Source organism: Ochotona curzoniae, unplaced genomic scaffold (genome assembly GCF_017591425.1).
Source record: "Ochotona curzoniae isolate NIBS_2020 unplaced genomic scaffold, NIBS_Ocur_1.0 scaffold_3208, whole genome shotgun sequence".
NCBI lineage: Eukaryota > Metazoa > Chordata > Mammalia > Lagomorpha > Ochotonidae > Ochotona > Ochotona curzoniae.
Window position 1 is genome coordinate 45422092 of NW_024467106.1, and position 19977 is coordinate 45442068.

The window sequence follows — 19977 nt, forward strand, 5'->3', positions numbered from 1 at the left end:
CAGGCCTGGGTCTGCCTCTAGATGTTTTGCCCTGCATTCCCAGCAAAGGCCCATGTGTTTGATAAGAGTTCAGGGGTTTTCACATTTGTCCAGAGCAGGAAATAGGACTGCCTGCCAGAGAGAACCAGCTGTCATTGACCATCAACCCTCTCCCTACAAGGGAGTCTGACCATCTGCAGCTTCCAGGAAGATTGACTCTTATGCAAGTCACTGCTCTCTGGGGAGCAGAGCAAGGCTGTTACTAAACATCTCAGCCTGGGGAAAATTCACACTCAGGACAAGTGCACACTCAATGACTGCCCTCTACAGCCACTGAGGGACCCTAACACTGTAAAATGGAATATATGGCAACCATTCCACAAGAAGCCACCACCACGAAACTGCCAAGGCTTGCAAGCCCCAGGCAGTGGTGCTTCTCACAGTTCCCAGCCAGAATGACAATAATCAGGAAGCACCTGCCAGGCTGGAACTTCCAGAAGGTTCCATGAGACTTAGGTTAAGTAGTTGCAACTACTTTTTTTTTAAATTAAACATTTATTTACTTTCATTGGAAAGGCAAGTTTGCAGAAAATATCTTCCATCTTCTGGTTCACTCTCCAAATGGCTACAATGGCCAGAGCTAAGCCAGTCTGAAGCCAGGATGCCCTTCCATGAGGCCTAAAGGCTTTGGACCATCTACTGCTTTCCCAGGCCACAAGCAGGGAGCTGGATAGAGAGTGGAGTAGCTGGTATACAAACCAGTGCCCATATGGGATGCCAGCACTTGCAGGCAGAAGATCAGCCAATTGAGCCATCATGCAGTCCCCTTTTAAGCACTTATTAAGCACCTGCTATGCATATATACAAGACAAATGTGAAACCCTGTTACAGAGACTGCTCCGGTATTTCCAGTCCTGGTTTCTGTATATGCTTAAGGAAGAAATCAGACCAAAGTACTCAAACAAGGCCACATTTAGTTTGACGTTTAATGAGTCACCTGCTGAGGGGGGGAAGGGGCGGAATGTATCAAAGCTAACTTGGAAAAGACCCACCTCGGAAAAGCTGTTGAGAAAATGAATGAAACCGAGAAGGTCACGGTCTTCTCTGCCTTCCTACTTCTGTGTCCCAGCACTGAGGGAGAGCGAACACTTCAAAACAAATCTCTGCCATTAGGCTCATTTTCAGGAACAGGTGCTTTCTGAGCCGCGCCTGTCATCTGCACAGCTTTGTGGAGCTCAATCAAGATAGCACAGGAGCACTGCAGTCCCAATTCAGTCTATAATAGCAGAGACCCACCCTGTTGATAAGCCATGGGCCCGAGGAGCCATGATGCCTGCAGTTCACCATTGCTTTGCTTCCCAGCCTGGGCTTGCCTTTACTGGTGCACCTCTCCCACGGGCCCCTCCTCCCATTCACGGTGCCTGCCAGGCTATTGGAGCTTCTGACGCATGCTGAAGAGCCCAACCTGAGGTGTGAGCAGATGGGCATAAAACTAGGAGCTGCAAGGCTGAGCGCCTGGCTGCTGAGCCTTGGAACTGTGAACTTCACAGACCATTTCTGTCTCAGGGCCCTGCCCAGACCCTCCTTAACCTTGGCACTGAGTGGTCCAAGAGTAGTACTAGTAACTAATAATAGACATTATTTCCATTAATAACATATGGCCTGATCTTACTACTGAGTCAGAGGGACGAAAATATTCTCTCTATGAAAGAAACTGTTTCAGCGTTCGACCTTCGGTAAGTATAACCAGTGGATGTGCAGCCATCTCGCTGGGATGGCTTTGCATTTGTTGATGAGGAAACTCCAGTCCACGACTCCCTTTCAGGTCTCTGACCCTGATGAACCTAATTGTTGCATTTCCTCCCATCCTCCATGCTGCTAGCATGCATGTTCCAACAACTGGGACCCGAGCTTGCTGTTTTACTGCTCAAAAGGTCAAAATGGTGCACTGAGCAATGAAATCCAGTCCTTCTTGCATTCATTGCTCCAAGCTTTCTGCCAGGCTTATATGCTGCTAGATTCTCCATAGATTGCCCCTCTGGAACTTGCTATTCTATAGAAATTATTCATTCATTTTCCTGCCCACATTCATTTTTATTTAGCTTCCACTAAAGGAAGATTTATACACAGAAAAAAAGCACAGTTATTACTCACACACTGTAATGAGCTTTAAGACATGTATCCAAACATCTAACTACCCCCTTGATGTTTCACTCATCTTCTCCAGCAGATTCACTCTCCCACAAGCAAACACCATGCTGACATCTATCACCATAGATTTGTTGGCTTGTCTTGAACTTGAAACAAAGGAATCATACAGAAGATACTCTGTTGTATCTGAATCCTTTCATACAGCATAATTTTTTGGTGTTTGTACACATTTTTGTATATGTTGTAAATGCATTCTTTTGATTGTTGTATAGTATTCCTTAATAAGAATATGCTACAACAATCTTACCCATTCAGATACTGGACTGCTTGCACTACCAGTAAAACTGCTGTGGACACTCTAGCCCAGATCTTGGCGTCAACTTCCCTGCCCCTCATTTTTCTTACAAGAGTAACTAGAAGGGAATTACTGGAACTTGGGCTAGGTGCATTTTTAACATAGTAAGAACCAGAATGCCACAGAATTTGTACTTTTGACACTCCAGCACCAATGTGAGAGATTCACATACTCTTGATCTTTGGTGCCTCTGTTCATTTTCTGTTTCCCACACTTGGAAAGCCTTGTAGCTGCTGCTGCTTTGCTCTGCTCTCATTAGCCATTCCAATAAGATACTTCATGTCTGCAAGAAATGAGTTTGTAATGCCGCAGATCCAATGACTATTCTCTTCTCATTCTTATTGAGGCCCAGGAAGTTCTAGACTAAGGATGTTGGAGTGGTGGTGGGTTTGCTCCACACAGACACTTTGAGAGGTCACTCTGGGCTCTCTGACAGATGACAGGCCCACAAGGTGTCAACAAGGAGCCAATCCATGGGAAATGAGCAAGGGGACAGAAGTCTCCAGTCTACACTCAGCATCTCTTCCCCATTGAGAGTTAAAGTCCGACCTTCTTCTCCAAACTGGCCAAAAGGGTGATTATCAGTACCCTAGGTTGTGAACTGGTTACAAGACTCACTTGGCTGCCAACTAACTGTGAAAGAGTTCCAGCTAGACAGTTATTTACAGCCATAGGCTTATGTTATGTCAAGAGAACACAAGTCTTCGGACTACACTCAGCATTTCTTCCCCGATGGGAGTTTAAGTCCAGCTTTTTCTCCAAATTGTGCCCAGCAAACATTGCCCACAATCCACCTGGCAATAAATACTTCTTCCTCTCCATGGTCCTCCCACTTTCAATCTCTCTCCCACACACAACAGAATGGGCTGGGAGGTGTGTATTTTTCCCACTAGGTGGCATTATCTTAAAGGCCCCTGAACTCTGATCAACTTGGATACCCCAGGTTGGCAACCAGAGGAGTCTTCATATATGTTTGCTAGATCCACTGCAGTAGAGACATATGTAGTGTCCACAAACACCTTATTCTAGGCTCACCACTGGTCTGCACTCCCCAGCTTGTCCATACTCAGATGAGGCTTCATGAACTCTTCTCAGCTGTTAACCTCTCTCAGCACATTCACATTGTGTGATTCAAAGCAGCTCCAAGGAGTGAGGGACAATCAGTTTCCCTGTCTTGCAATTCTCTTTCATTACTTACCAGGAGATAGCAACTCCACGCAATGCTTGCATCTGAAGCCAGTGTCTCAGTAAAATGCTGAATGAACAAGTCTAACATTTTTCAGGTCAATGTGTTATGCATTCGATGGGGTCTCAAATGCCATGTATTTCTTCTGTGCCCTGCTGGGCTACATCATCTTAAAGTTAATTCTTAATTCTCTATACCCTAATGTGTGATTATTCATTCATTTGATAAATATCTACTGAGTGCCTGCTGTTTGTCATTTATTATTTGAGGCACTGGAGCTAGAGCGGAGAGTCCAGCATGATGGTTACCGTGGCTACGGAGGTATATGAACCCAACAGATCACTTGGGCCTCAAGCCAGAAGAGAAAGAAGTAGTATAGATCTGATATGTCACCAGGGCAACAGAACCCTGGCAGACCAATGACGAGCTGGAGCTGGCATTTCATCTCCTGATAAGGACCAGAGCGGCATCCAGCTCTGATTTCTGCGTCAGGATGGGTATACAAGCCTCCTGCAAGCTTCTTTGAGCGCCTTTTCATTCCAGCGGCTCCCTGCTTTCTTTCCTGCCTCTCTGTAGCACGGAGAAAAGGCCCGAGAACAGACTTACCACTCAATAAAGGCCTCCTGTCAACAGTCGGCTGAGGCTTTATTTTCCCTGGTGGCCGGTGAAACTTACAGACCACACGAAGTCCTTGTCCTCAGACAATTGATGTTATAGTGAGAGAGACAGATAATTAAACAAATAAACAAGAATTTTAAAAATCAGGAAGGAACAAGAAAAATCTCTGAGCGAGTCACCCACATGAAATGACATCTTTGCTCGCCAGGGCCTACTCCAGGGGCATTTTCATGTTTCTTTGGGTCAATAGCTGACTGATGATGTCTGTTGCCTCCCCAAAGCTGGAGGGTGTGTTAGGCCAGGACATCAATGTATGCCCAGCACTTGACAAGCACGCTATAAATACTGATCATATGTCTTAGTGGTTGAGGTGTTACCTGAACTCTCACAGTTTATGCAGGAATGCCTCGGTTCTAGTCCCAGCTTGCTTCCTGCTGATAGGCGCACGCTAGGCATGGACTCAAGTGGTTGTATTCCTGCTACTAGATTGCATTCTTGGCCTCTGACTTCAGCCTGGCCGAGCCCCAGCTGCTGGGAGCATGTGGTATTGAATCACTGGCTAGGAGCTTTCTTTCTGTCTGTTTGAGTCTCCTTCTGACTTTCAAATATACAGATAGAAGTTTTTTAGAATTATGGAATAAAAATGAATCATTATTAGAATATGTGCTGTCTGCTGACAGCCACATACTTCTCAGGGACCGTGCAAGGAGTATGCATATGCTATCTCACTTCATCCTTACTTCATCCCTTCAAAGTACCTGTTTTCTGTTTTGGCAGTGAGAGAACCGTAACTCAGAGAAACAAACTCACTGATCTCATGTCATACTGCTAGCCTGGACTGATAAAACCAATAGCAGATTCCACTTTCTTCAGAGTCACACAGTACTTACAAGTGCTTTTTAATGTCCCATGTCTTCTTTCTGAATGCCTAGGAGCAACAACTACAGGCCAACAATCCTGCAGCCTTCATAGTTCATCCCTTGTGCAGTATGCCTTGGTCAGCTTAGGCTGCTGGCCTAACAGGAAGAAGATGTGGGCTTGTGGTAATTACAGACCGTGTTGTCCTTTTCATTTATGTCTTCACAATCCAGCTTGACATCATGTCATAAAAGTTTATGTACTGTGTTTTCTCTGCTCCTTACTAATATTCTCTGGTATTCTCCCTGGCCATCCAGAATCGATACTATTGCTCCTCTCTCAATAAAGAAGGGAGATATGAACAAGGTCCAAATGTACACAATGACTATTTGCAGCAATTAGACGTCATGCTGAAAGATGGCCACACAGAATGAGAGTGGGCAAGATCTAAGGACTGGCACATCACTAATGTCCCTCGCCAGGGACCCACGAAATTGGACTGCTTAAAAAATATCCACTTTCCTCTCACTTCTTCCCTCTCTCAAACCTTCTGTCTCTTTCATTCTCATAAAAGATAAGGAGAAAGAAGAGCATTCAAATTAGAGACCCTGGCAATCGATTTTTACGTGCAGTTGGTGGATTGTAATCAATGTTAATTAACCAGGTTCTTTTTTCAGCAAAGGTTGGGACAGGAGAGTAAGTGCACAATATTTTTGATCAGGCCAACAGTTATTAATGGGCTTCAAAACAGTCCGAGGGCAGATGAGAAAAGGAGAGGTAGGTGGGCAAGCCCAGTGGGAGAGAAAAGGGGCACAAGAAAAGGAACAGGCACCATTTTGAGGCAGTCTTATCCTTGGACTCTGGTGGCTTCTCCGGGAAGCTAACGCCAGAAAAGCTCAGCTCTGTGCACATCCTAAACCCAACAGCAGAGCTGCTGCATCAGGCCAAGTGAACCTCACCCAGGGTGAGTTCCCACATCACCAGCTAGGCCAGTGGCATCTGCCTGGAGTGTGACAGACAGCCCCAGCCAAACCACTTTGGATCATGGCTTATCCATGGACGTCTTAGCACAATGGGAAAAACAAAAAACTCAGCAGCACAAGATTGTGGGTAGGGAGGATGTTGAGCTTTAGGTGGTATAACCTGGCTGGGGAGCTGTTCGCAAACTGTATAATGTCCCACGGTTTCCATGTGGTCCCCTGCAGTGCACATGACTGCAGCAACTGTTCTCCTAAGAGCTGACGTCAGACTCCAAGTAGCTTCTCCGTGGAGATGCGCTGCAACCTCCTGCAGGATTGTCAGCTGCTGCTGTGATGCTAAGTAAGGATGACAAAGCCCCAGGGCATCTGATCTCCTCTGGCCAGCGTGTGAGATGGACCCAGAGGTTTCTTTCTGATCTCGAATCATGTCAGATGTTGTCTCAGCACTTACCCATGCCAGTTTTTATTTGAAAAGATCATCCATCTCTACATGTAAGTGTAGCGTGGAGCCAAGGCCCCTCAAATGTGCCAGGATCACTTTTGTTCAATATTGAGGAAGCAAAAGAAAAAATAGTTGGAAACACGATAGATAGTGCTGCCAAAAATACAACTAAAAATTGTATCTATGTTTGAAGCAGTGCAAGTATTACAAATGTTTGATCAAGACAAAAAATAAAAATTGAGGAAGTCTAGAAGTATTGTCCCCATGGCAACCTGGTTCTCCTATTTCCATCCTGGCTACATGGCACCTCCACCTCTAATAAGGCTCCCAGAGCCGTCAGTCACAAGGCAGCCACATGTTGTTCTCATGTTCCTGAGGTCTCCAGAAAGTGGGCTGCATGATGGAGAACTCTTGGTTGCAGGTAATACTGCCAATGCTAGCAAAAGATTTCTCTTGCACTGAATGAGGCATGGGCTATATAAAAAAAAAGTCAGCCATGGAAACAGACATTAGCTCCTCATGCTCCAGTCACATACCTTTAAGGGTCTTCCCCTTGTGGAAGATGAATAAAATAAGAATACAGAAGAAAGAAAAGGGAAGAAAGAAGCAGAAGGGCATGGCAGATTCACAGGTACTGAGCACCCATTAGAAGGCAGGCCTGCTGTCATAGTCTGGGGCTAAGATGGAGACACTGCTAGATACAGAGTGCCCAGGTTGGCTGGAGTGAGGCAAATGAACTGATAATTATTAGGCAATGGGTGAGCATGTGGCAGGGTAGGAGTTGGGGTTGGGGGTACTTCCTCCACTTGGGCTAGTCAGTACTGGTGGGACATATGGAGGAGTGCACAAGAATAGGACATTATCAGGAAAGAGAAGCACCAGAAGGTGAAAGAGAGGCTGAGCTGGGAAAATAGCAGCAGGGTGCAAAGCAGGAGACAGCAGGGAAGACAAAGGGTGACCTCACCCCAGGATTTATATACTGAGCTCTATGCAAATCCGGTCCCATTGATCTGGTCCTGGAGTGAGTAAATCTGACTGTTCTGGAGCCATTGATTGCAAAGTAAGCTGTAACGCCTAGTCAGGCCTGAATAGTGAATAGGACTGGGGAGTTTGCTTGCTATGGCAGGTGGGTTGGCAAGGTGGTGGGAGGAGGGCACTTTTGAAGTGGGGAATGTCCTTTAACACAGTGAAGGAAGAATAACTGTCCCCGATGTATCCTTGGGAGAGGAATTTTCTCAGATAGTGCCCTTCTTCCTCAAATTAAAACTACTAATTCTGCTAATAATAAAACTCTATAGTTCAGCAAAGTCATGCCCACCTTTGCAGAGTCCATGCGCCGCAGTAGTGAGGGCTTTAGTCTGACATGCCATTCAGGAGGTTGATCTCTCTAAAGCTAGTAGGATTCAGCAAGACGCAACAAGGGTTGTGTCCATTCAAACAGTTGTGGGCCTGGAATGTAGGTTCCCCAAGATGCTCCTGTGAGACAAACTCCCTGAAAGCAAATGTTCCCAGGGGCAGGCCAGGCCATGGGAGGGCTGAGTAGCTGGAGATACCCAGGGAGGCACAGCCTTGGCACAGAAAGAATTCTGAGAGAAACACGGTGCTGGGAATTCTCTTTCCAGTTCATGTGGTTTTCCAGTGGCAAGCTGGTGATTGTAATTCATGTGCAGATTTTTCTTCTCCCCAGTAGGAAACAGGATGCTCCAGTGACATCTGCTCTTGGTGAGAAGATTCTATCTAATGCCTCCATAAGATTGATTGGGACACAGCGTAAAGGTGAACAGCATGAACGTTGCCTTGAAATTCAGCCAGTTTCTGCACTGAAATGTCCTTAGTTCAACTGGACAGAATAGAGATGAACATTTAGGCCCAACTGGGAACTGTATAAGGTATATGAGCATCAGTGAGACAGATATTGGACCTGCTTTGCAACCCGACTTGTCCTTCCTTTATGCCCCATCCTGGTTCACGGCTTTCCCTAACTACCATAGTTTCCTAAAAGGGATTAACTTATCTGAAAGATATTTCCTTTTTTTCCTATTGCTTTTTTTTTGGGGGGGGGGGATGTGATAGTTTGCACTTTAACAACCATCTTGTAACCATAACACTAAAACTATTGCAGCAGAAGTCTTTAAAGAACTTGATCTTATACATCAGCCCTAGACAGTCTATCTCCAAAATTCTTAATACATGATAAAAAGTAAACATTTGGGCCCTGTGCAGTAGCTTAGCGACTAAAGTCTTTGCTTTGCAAGCACCAGGATCCCATGTGACCGACCGCCTTTTGTAATCCCAGCAGTCCTGCTTCCGATTCAGCTCCCTGCTTATAGCTTAGGAAATCGGTTGAGGACAGCCCAAAGCCTTGGGACCCTGCACCCATGTGGGAGACCCAAAAGTCTCCTGGCTCCTGGCTTCAGATTGGTGTAGCTCTGGCCATTGCAGCCACTTAGGGAGTGAATCAACAGACAGAAGATCTTCCTTTCTGTCTCTCCTCCTCTCTGAAAAACTGGCTTGCAAGTAAAATTTAAATAAATATTTTTTAAAATAAATAAAGAATTTGTCTTTACTTGAGCCACTGCAATTTGAGGACTATTAAGTATGTTGTTCATTTGTGTCATGAGTGAACAGACATTTACCAAGTCTGGCAAGAAATATTTCCATGGGATCCAAAGGCATTGTCTCCATCAAGGTCTAATAAAGATATGGAGAATGGAGAAAATAATAGACTGGGAACCCTAAGGAGAGCTAAGAGTTCACCAGGGTAAAGGATTAATTGGGAAAAGAGTTTTCCAAACCAAGCAAATCAGTTTACACAAAGATCAGGAGGTAAGAACTCCGGTACACTAGTGTTTCTGGAAGTTAAATGTGGCAAGGAAGCAAGAGTTGAAGCAACCAGCCTGGTCTGCCTGGGAACTGAGGTCACCTAGGGATGCAAGGCATTGGTCCACATGAAGAAAGTTGGACATTGGCCCTTCCTGCTCTCTCCCAGTTTAACTCAGACAGAAACTTTCTGAAGACAGTGTTGAGGGCTAGGAATCAGCAGACATGGATTCTGGTCTCAGCTGTGGGAATCACATTCACCTTTGTGGGTTTTCATTTCTAAGTCTGAAGAAGTGGCCCCATAATGCTGTGGCATCAATCTCAAAAGGAGTTTGTACCCAGCATTATGACATTCGACAGGTCCAAAGCCTACAGACATCACATTGAACCCTCTCATTTTACTGTTGCACAATTCTACTAAGGCCCAGAGCTGACATCCCAGCAAGAGGAAGGCAGTGTTGAGACTAGAATTCTGCTCTCCAACTCCGGGGCTGTTATTCTTTCCCTGCAAATAGCTGTGTGTTCAGCACTTCCAGTGCATGATTTGTGTGGAAACTCCTGCCAGTGGGAACACAGCAGAGCAAAACTATAGAGTTTCTTATTTTAAGAAACCTAGTACTTGAAGGTGCTTTGAACAACACATACTTCTGAAACTAACTAAATATTTGGAGTGTGTCTTCCCATCCTTTCTCCCTGCTCTGACAGCAAAAACAAGTCTCTGTAATTTGATGGGGGGAACTGAATTAGATAAAAGACAGAAATCAAGCTTAGGAACTGCAGATGTGAAAGTGCCCTGCGGGATTTAGTGCAGATACACATCTCTGGAGGTAACTTTTAAGTTTCCACTGAATCACTGAGAAAACCTAGCCAACCCTTTCAGTGACTTCACAGTTGCTGCCTGAAAAGGTCAGTGTAATACATCTTCATACCCGAAATGGGTGGCTCTCATAGCCATACTAAGGAGACCATTATTATGGAAACTTTACAAATGCTCATCACCAAATTCAACGATAACATAACAGAAAACACTACTCCCTATATATCTGCCCACCCCTTTCTAGCAGTTCATAAATCCCCTGGGATGTGGGAACTATACCATTTTATAGCTTAAGAACCTAAGCTTATACATCCCACTGACTTCCTCACCTAGTCAGTTACCAAGCCCTGTTGAGTCACCTTTCCACAGTGTCTCTTTCATGTGTTAACTTTCCTAGTCTTTCTGTAAAAGACTAATGCCTTCCACTAGCTGGTGAGCTCACCCATCCTCCCCCATTCTCCATTCCCAGGCACAGGTAAGTGGGTGTTATGTAATTTGAAATGGCTGTATCTGGACTTTGGCTCTATTCTCTTGCAAATGACCCCTTTATCCTACAGCCTTTATTTGAAATCAGCTACCCAAGTAGAGACCGCTCAATTTACACATCAACTAAAGAGGTCTATTTACAGAGCCCTGAATATACCTTGTCTTTGGTGTTTTTGCTTTCACCATTCCATTCTCCAGACTTTACTGCAATTCCATCGTTTCCCTGAAAATCTCTCTGGCCTCCATAAGCAGGAGCTGGTTCAAATGTATACAAAAATAAACAAGCAAGACAATGCCATTTTGAATAGAGTACAATGCTCCAGAAAGCTGAAAGTGTGCATTGCACAGCATATGAACAATGGAATATTATGTGGCCAGTAAGAAGCAAAGGAGGATAGCATTGTATGGGATGATACGGATTCAAGAATGATATATACAATATGGCCCTGTGACATAAGAGTGCGTGTTCCTCAATGTGTATAAATTCTGAGAGCCTGCAAGAAAATATTTGATATTTGAGGGGTATGAGATGGGGAAATTTTACTCTCTTTGCTTCTATTTCATATCCATGTGTATGACCATGAATGACTTTGCAATAAAAACACTTATTTTTTAAAAGTTTTTTTTTTCATGTTTTGAATTGTTCATAGCTAATGTGTCCCAGAAGGGACTATGGCTCACAAGTCTGTGCCTTCCCCCGGGACTTATATTGGACATTTTCCCTGAGCATAGAGCATGGACATTGGAGAGCGCACTGATGCACTGATGGCCCTGCTTTCTGCATTCCCTGCCATGCATTGTGGATGCTCTGGGCTTATTAACATGCATAGGATTCATCCCCACCTCCATACGCAGGGAGAAACTAAGCAAGGTAAAGCATGCAACATTGTTCTTTAAAGGGAAAACCTCTGTCTGAGATTTTCAGAAAGGAACTGGGTCACACAGATAAAGAAAGACAAAAACAATGAGGACAGATTTGTTGACTCTCAGCCAATCCCAACTTTCTCTTGGTTTTAAAGTTTTAAAATGTTGGCTCCAGGAGATTGTGTTGCAAGCAGGGTCAAAATCCATCACCACACCAGGAGAAACTGCTCAAAGTGACAGAGATGGGAAAGCACAGGCACCAAGACTTACTTCTCCCTGGTTGGTGGTTTGGAGGGAGTTGGTGTAAATAATTTAAAACGCTGAGATATGTTCTTGAAACTCTCTCATGTGGCAAGGCATGAGGCACAGGCAGCAGGAGTTCTTATGAGATGCTCTGCTTAAAGCCAGAATAAAGGGTGCTAAGGGCCCTCTCAGCATACAGTAGCTGTGAGCATGTGCATCTTTGTAGACTCAGAGAAATATACCTAAGAGATGGAGCTTCCACAATCAAAATGCTGGGTAGACAGGAAAAGAGAACTGGGACCTATAATTTCTCACAAATAACATGAAAGTTTTCAAGTCCCAACTGCTCTGCTTCTGATCCAGCTCTCTGCTAATGTGCCTGGAAAAGCGATGGAAGATGGCCTGAGTACTTGACCATACACGTGTAAGGCCAGGATGGACTTTCTGCCTGCTGGTTTCAACTTGGATCAGTGCCAGTCATTGCAACCATTTGGGGGAGTGAACCAATGCATGAGGGATTCTTTTCTCTCTCTTTCTGTCTCTCTTTCTTTCTCTCCTCTCTCTCCTTTTCTAATCAATCAACCAATACTTAAAAAAAAAGAATGTATACTGTCAATGGTTGGAAAAGAATACCAGTGTGTGGGATCAATGCATAAGTAAGGACCCTTACCAAATCTCCTTCCCCTCCCTTCCACTCTCTCCTCACTCAAGTGAGGAGCCAGAGCTGAGTATTAAACCAATGCCCTCAATGTGGGACTTGGGCCCCTGCCATACCAAAGATGCTAAAATGTGTTAGCTATACCCTCACCGTGCCAGAGGCTCAACTTTATCAAATAGCCTTGTGGGGTTGTGATTTATGGGGAAACAGTGGCCTCATATTCTTCCTCATTAATCATAATGGCTTTGTTCATGCCAGCTCTGTGCCTGGCATCATACAGTACTAAGAAGAAACTTGTGAGCATGTCTACCATCAAGGAAGAGGGATGCATATATGGCATCAGTCAGCACATGTGTAAAGGGCATGCCTACAAACCTAGATGCAGGCTTCATGGTATCCTAGGAAGTCCTTACATGCTTCTTTGAACCTTACAAATGCTGCAAACTGAATTGGGTATGAAAGACATACAGGAAGAATGTCACACTGTTCTTTAGGAGTTTAGGGAGTACAAGACTTGTAGTGGAACACAATGGACTGTCCAGAAGTGCAGAATACAATACACTACAGAATAAAATTCTGTGTTGCAAAGAGAAACGATAAAGTGGGATGAAAACAAATGAGGAAATTAGCTGAACATTTCAATTTAATTCTACAAACATCAAGGAGCTGCTAACTACGTAGCAGGCCTAATATAGACTCTTGGAAGAGGATACATTGGAAATTTTTGGACAGAATAGATTTCTTCCCTTCAAAGAGCATGTTGTTTCTTAGGGCAGATAAGACAGTCCATATCAGATGCTATCATTTGAAATCAACTGCTTGGATGCATACAGTCCAATGAAAGTTGGGCATTGAGCTCAAAGACAGAAAGAGTTGGCAAGTTGGGAGATAAAGGAAACAAGGATAAGAAAGGAGAGAAAAGCAAAGGAGAAAGACACAAGGGAGACCTTGAGTTGGAATGGCTGATACCACCAGAAGTCTGGCAGTCGCATAATGTCAAGTCCAGAGATTGATTGGGTTTCCCTCATTCTCTGTACCCAGTTGTCCTCACTATCAGCTGTCTTCTCAAGCTGGTTCTCCTCATCACTTCTAGATTTAATGCAACTGGAGAAAACAAGGTGCAGTTGCTTTCAGAGATTTCTCTCCTATCAGCCCCAAGGAGACTTATCTTCACACCTCATTGTTCAAAACCAATGTAGCACTGGGACTGGGACCAGAGCCGCCACCTACCATGACCTGGACCTTGTGCTATGTGCCAGGAATATAAGGCAGTCACAGTCACTGCAAAAGCCCACAGATGAAGTAGAGAAACAGAAATTCCCAGTGGTTATACCACATGTTCTCAGGGAACTCAAGAGCAACATTCAGGAAGGATGAGAATGGAGGAGGCTCATGGGCCAGGAAAGCCAGCTGGTGACAAAGAGGAGAAAGGACCCACTGGCAGAGAGGGAAAGACGTTACAAGGAGAGAGGCAGAGTCCATGTGTCTGCGCTCATCTTCTAGGCATTGTCATGAATTGTATTGTGTCAAGTGCCTGAAGAGCTTGGAAAGAGGAATCACGCAATCGATTCTACTTCAATATTTGGAGAAACAAATAAATGAGCGACCACAGAGTAAGAGTGAGAAAACCAGCAGACAGTTTGATATGTCTGGTAACAGGGCTCAGTAGTTTGAATTTTACTTTGAGGACAATGGAAAATCACTGCGTGTTTTCAGAAAGAGGATGGCATAATCAGATTTGGGGTTTTACAAAGGTCCTTCTTGCCATAGTTTGGTGAAAGAAAGGCTGGAGGCAATGGGACAGCAAGAGTCTGCACAAAACGAAGAGGAAGCGCAGTTCAGGGCTGGTCACATCACCCAGCAGCGAGTCTGCCACACGAAAAACACTTGAAACTTAGATGCCTGCCTGTCTCTTCTTGTCTCCTTCATTTGGTAGAAAGACACTGGAACAGTTTCTCTGAGACCTCTGACCTTGGATTTTTGCCCTCAGTTCCTGAACTCAGGAGGACTTAAGTGTGAAAGCAGCAGTAGTGCTACTCTGCTTTGAAACAGCTTTGGGTGGAGTTGTGATGAAATTTCAACACAACCTAGTAGCATCCTCTTGCCAACTAAGACACAAAGTCTCCTGGGAGCCTAGCTTCAGGGACAAAGGGTATATCAAACCCAGCTCCAGCTCCTGACTTCAGCTTCCTGCTAACGCAGAAGTTGGGAAGCATGAACGATGGCTCAAGTATTGGAGTCCTTTCCGTCCTCATAGGGAAACCTGGATTACATTGCTGGTTCTCTCCTTTAAGCCACCCTATCTCCAGCCATTATAGACATGTGAGGAGTGAACTGGTTCATGGCATCTCAGATTGGCTCTCTGCTTATCAAACTAAAACAAACAAACAAACAAAAACACAGAAAACAAGCAAGCACATTGGTTTTACTGGGACTCAAGGGTCTCCATGCCTTTCATGTAGGAGACCTGGATAGCATTTCCAACACTAAATGTTGGATGTTTGGGTAATAAGCCAGCAGATGAGCATTCTCTCTCTCTCTTTCCCCACCCCCTTTCTCATTTCCCCACTCCCCTCTCTCTTCTCCTCTCTCTCTCCTCCCATTCCTCCATCCCTCTTTTCCTTTCTCTCAAATAAATAATAAAAAAATTATTTTTTAATGAGAAGGGGGATCAAAATTGGACTCAGCTTCGGGGAGTTGTCAGGGATGAAGCAAAGCCTGCCTTCCCAGTGCTCTGAACTCTTTACAAGAGCAAAGGAGAAAGCATATTATTCATATAAGACAGCATTCTCCACTCTTTGCACAGGGAAGTCCCTCACTGGGGAACAGAGATGACAGAGCATGGTCTCGACTTCCCCCCACTGCCTGGTCTCGAGGAAGCTCTGGGGGCGAATCAATCAATTGAAGCTTAGCTCTGGGAGGAGCAATCCCAGGTGTGCAGCCGGCAGTCCTGGAGAAAGCTCAGCCCATGGCCAGCTCAGGTCTGGGATCAGCTCTGAGGCTACTCACCCCTTGGCCCAGCCTGGCCTGTCCCCTCTCACTTCATGTAAGCCCCAGCTCTCACCCCAGATTGTGACTTAAAGCCCTTTAGTAATGACCCCTGGATTTGGATTCAGTTTAGCCAATGCATGGACATTAGGCTCCCACTCAGGGTTCCCAAACTTCCCTGCCTGTTGGCCAGGTTTCCCATTTTACTACAGTCACCACCTGTGCAGGATTACAGAATGTGAAATATTAACAATGCACTGGGGGTCCCATTTCCTCTTCCTCTACACTTGCCTGCACTAGCTGCTGAAAGATAAGGAGTCAGATGAGTGAATGGCTGCACTTTTCACTCACAGAGGAACCCCAGGAGGTCCTGGGGATGTGGACTGGCTCCTGCTGTGGCATCACTGCTAGGCACCGAGGAGCTCCCTCTGTTGGTGGGGACTGGCAGTGCTTTCCTTCACAAGTCTTAGGCCCAGAGAAGTGGATCATGCAGAATTGACTGTCTTGCAGCAAAGACCTCTGGGTGAAATACATCCTTGGAGAAAAGTCACATTGTGTCTGTGTCTTCACTCCAGGAAGCAAAAGTTCTGACCCTCTTCACCTAGGCATACAGGGGTGGGAAAACTTTTGTCTCACCAATGGACAAGTGGATATTTCTATCATTCATGAGCCATACAAAACTATCAGCTTAGAAATTAGCCTGCTATAGAATGAATGAGTCCCACATGTGGTTGCTTTGGTAAAATCAGCTCAAAGGATTCTGGAGGCCTTCCATGGCCCATGGGCTAGACATTCTCCCAGCCCTTGACGGAGACAATGGTAGGCTCTCAGCACCATGGCAAGCAGCTCCTCCCCCACCTCCAGCATGCATGCACACACACACATGCATACATGCACACTATATACAGCCACACAGCCACACACACACTTCCTTGGACATCCCAACCACTGCCTTCCCTTTCAGGGAGAAGAATTTGATGACCTGTTTTTGTGGGCACCCCATAATCATTTGGGGGCATTTCCCAGTTTGTTTCTTTTGCAGGGCAGTTGTTGGATCTGCTCAGTTAGGGAGCACTGATGGGACATTCGATATCACACGTTTGTTGCTTTAAAAATACCAATGCCCCAGCGAGAGAAGGTCATGTACTTCTTATTGGCTTGTGTCCCCACAAGTGCTGTTTTCTTTGTCTTGGAGAACCGTTTGGGTTTAATGGGTGTTACACACCAAGAATGGGAAGAATTTGGGGATCATTTATAACAAACAAAACAAAAGAAGAGAAATCAAACAAAAACAGACCATCCTCCCTGCTGGTGTAGTGTGCAGTTCTCCACACTCTCCAAGAAGCACATTTAGGACACCTGCTGGGCGGCACCAAGTGCCACAGAAGCAATTGGCCAATGCCAAACTCCCTCCTGGTCTCTCCTTCACTCTGTTTCTCCCACAGGCCTCCTGTCACCTGCACATCAATCCTTTTCCTCTCTCCTCAGGAACACTTGCAAATGGCATTAACAGAGTCTTTTCTTGAGTAACACCCACTATAGTGGGATTTCATTCCAGGGAATTTTCTCCCGGCCCATCCTGGTCAATTCCCTTCCTCAGGAAGTCACATCAGATGCAAGAAAGCCAGATCATGATCACAGAATTACCCTGTTATCTGAGATTCCATTTCTCATACTTCTACACACACACTATGAACTCAAAAGTATTGAATGGAAAATTTCAGAAATGAACAATTCATAAGTTTGAAAGAGCTTTGAATATAGTATATTGTCATATTTGTGCTATTTTATTGCTAGCTTTTGGTAGTCTTTTATCTTGTCTAGTTTACACATTAAATTTTGCCACAGTTACAAACAGGGAAAAGCAATACACAAAGGGCTCTCTGCCACCTGCAGTTTCCAGCACCCCATGGACGTGGGTTACTGGGGCTGATGGTGTAGTATATCTGCTCAGGTTTCCCCTGGAGACACCCACATTGGAGTGCTGGTTTGAGTCCTGGCTGCTCTTAAGAAACTTGGGCTGTGTCAAGCTTCAGCATGCTTGCCTGAGTGAGGGGTAAAGACTCCAGTATAAGTCTGAGAAAGGACAGAACCCTGATCTAGAGATGATCCCCTGGGCATTCCACCTACAACCTCCATCTGCCTATTTCACCCATACTCCAGCCAGCCATCTTTTTACATTTTTTTTCTTTTCACTAATTTATTTTTATCGGAGCTGCTGCTTTTCAAGGTCTGTTTTATCCCCCTTGCCTGAGCTCCTCATCAAAAAAAGAGCCTGGTCCATCCACCTTTCTTCTGCCAGCCCTTGGCATGGCTACCTCAGAGCAAGTTCCTCATCACACACAAAGTGCTTTGTAAATATTAGCTCTTGTAATGGAATAGGCTCAATTGAATTTAACTGACCCTATGAGTGGGAGTGGCACGTCATTAAGGGACCTGATGGTTTATCAGATGTAGAATCAAAGAAGTCTCAGTTCCAATCCTGGCTTTCTTTTGTATTAGCCACCTGACATTTGAAACTTGGAGCCTGAGCATTCTCATTCTCAAGTCAAGGATTTGCTCTGTCTGCTTCATAGAACAGTTGGGAAGAAATGGTGCAGATATCTGCGAGACAGTGTTTTATAACTTCTAAGGTTTCCTGTAGACTCGGTAGCATCCCTATCCAGGCACAATGGGGCTGTCATAGTACAGAAAAAGTCATGAGGGGGAAGACATTTGGTGCCTTCGTTACAATACTACTGAAGACATCTGCATCTCATATTAGAGTGCCTTGGTTCAAGCTCCACTTTCAATTCTACTTGCCTACTAGCGTGCACCCTGCGAGGCATCAGGCAATCTGTGCCACCCACATGGGAGATCCAGTCTCAATTGCTGGCACTTGGCTTTGGCCTGATCCAGCCCCAGCCATCACAACAAACCGAATGACCCATCAGATTCTCTATCATAAATAAAATGCATCACTTAAAACATTATATGTGTGAGGAGGAAAGACCACTTTCTCCAGAGTATCTTACCCCAATTTACTTAGGTGACTCCCTCTCATACACCCCATAATCTCCCAATGCTGGCAGGTATAATAGCCTGGATTGTGAAAGAGTAATGCTGTCCTCTAGTAACAGAATCTACTAACTATTGCTGCATATCAAACTAGCACAAAACTCAGCTCCTTCAAATAGCAATACACACACATCATCTCATGCAGTTTGGATGGGTCAGGACCTCAGAGCTGCTTTGCTCACAGTCACTCATGAGGTCACAGTGGAGATTTTGAACGAGGCTATAGTCGCTGAAAGGCTTGTTGGGCACTCAAAGATTCACTTCTGAAATGATTTACTCACATGATGCTGGATGTTGGCAGGAAACTTTAGATGCTCTTGTGGATTGCTTGATTGGCATCATGCTGTGGTGCCCGGCTTCCCTGGGCCACCAGGAAAGAACAAGGCGGAAGCTGAAATGCTGTTTATAGTCAGAAATCATTACTTTTACCTCCTTTAATGTCTTTAGAAAGGAGTTGATAACTCTGGCCCACAATCAAGGGGTAGAGAACTAGATGCCACTTTTTGAGGGGGAAAATTGTCAAAGAACATAGACACATGTCTATGTATGTTTATTTTTTTTAAATGTTTATGTTATTTTCATTACAAAGTCAGATACACAGAGAGGAGGAGGGAAGACAGAGAGGAAGATCTTCCGTCCAATGCAGATGTTTCAACTTGGAAGTCTCAGGTCAAGGGTTGATGAATTCAGGGTGGAGATTCGGACCAATCATGGTGCCTGGGGGTGGGGCAGGGTCCAGTGGAAGACCTCAAGGTCATTAGGGTCATTCTTGTGAGAGGGGTGGTTATTTAAGCAGAACTCAGCTCGGCCACTTGCTTTGCTTCTGGTTCATCTTGGCATTGCCTCCACAAGATAACGGGCTAATGGCACCACTGTGTCTTAAACAGAAAATCCCAAGCTGTAGGCTGAAATGAACTTCTTTCATCCCAAGAAGCTCCTTGTAAGGATTTTAGTTAAAACAACAAAATCAATGACTATTGCAGACGCCTATTGTTCTAATGTGGATAAATTCTACTCTATTGCACCTTAGTCCTGAATTCAGCAAGAGTGTAGACCAAACGGTCGCAATCTCAAGATTCAACAAGGGGTGGTCAAAGTAGGTTAGCAAGGTAGGAAACAATCTTCTCTGTAGTCATAGAGGCATCTGCATCTGGTTTCCCGACTTCGCAGTAGCCAAAGTCCTAATAGCAAGACTTGAGATTTATGAACAATTAGGAAACAAAACAAGGCATGCTTAGCATTTGGAATTCTTTCCGTAAGTTCATTAAAAGAATATCTTATCTCCTGGAGCAATGTTATCTCTTTTTAGCTGAGGTAGTTGAAAATCAGAGGCAAGATCTGATGTGTGCAAGTCACTGAAAAAAAAAAGTTTTAATGATCAGCCTTGCCACATCTGATTTGGAAAGAAGTGGAGTACAAAATGTTGGAGTGGGAACAATGAGGATGAGCTGGAGCCAGCCACCAACGGCTCTTTT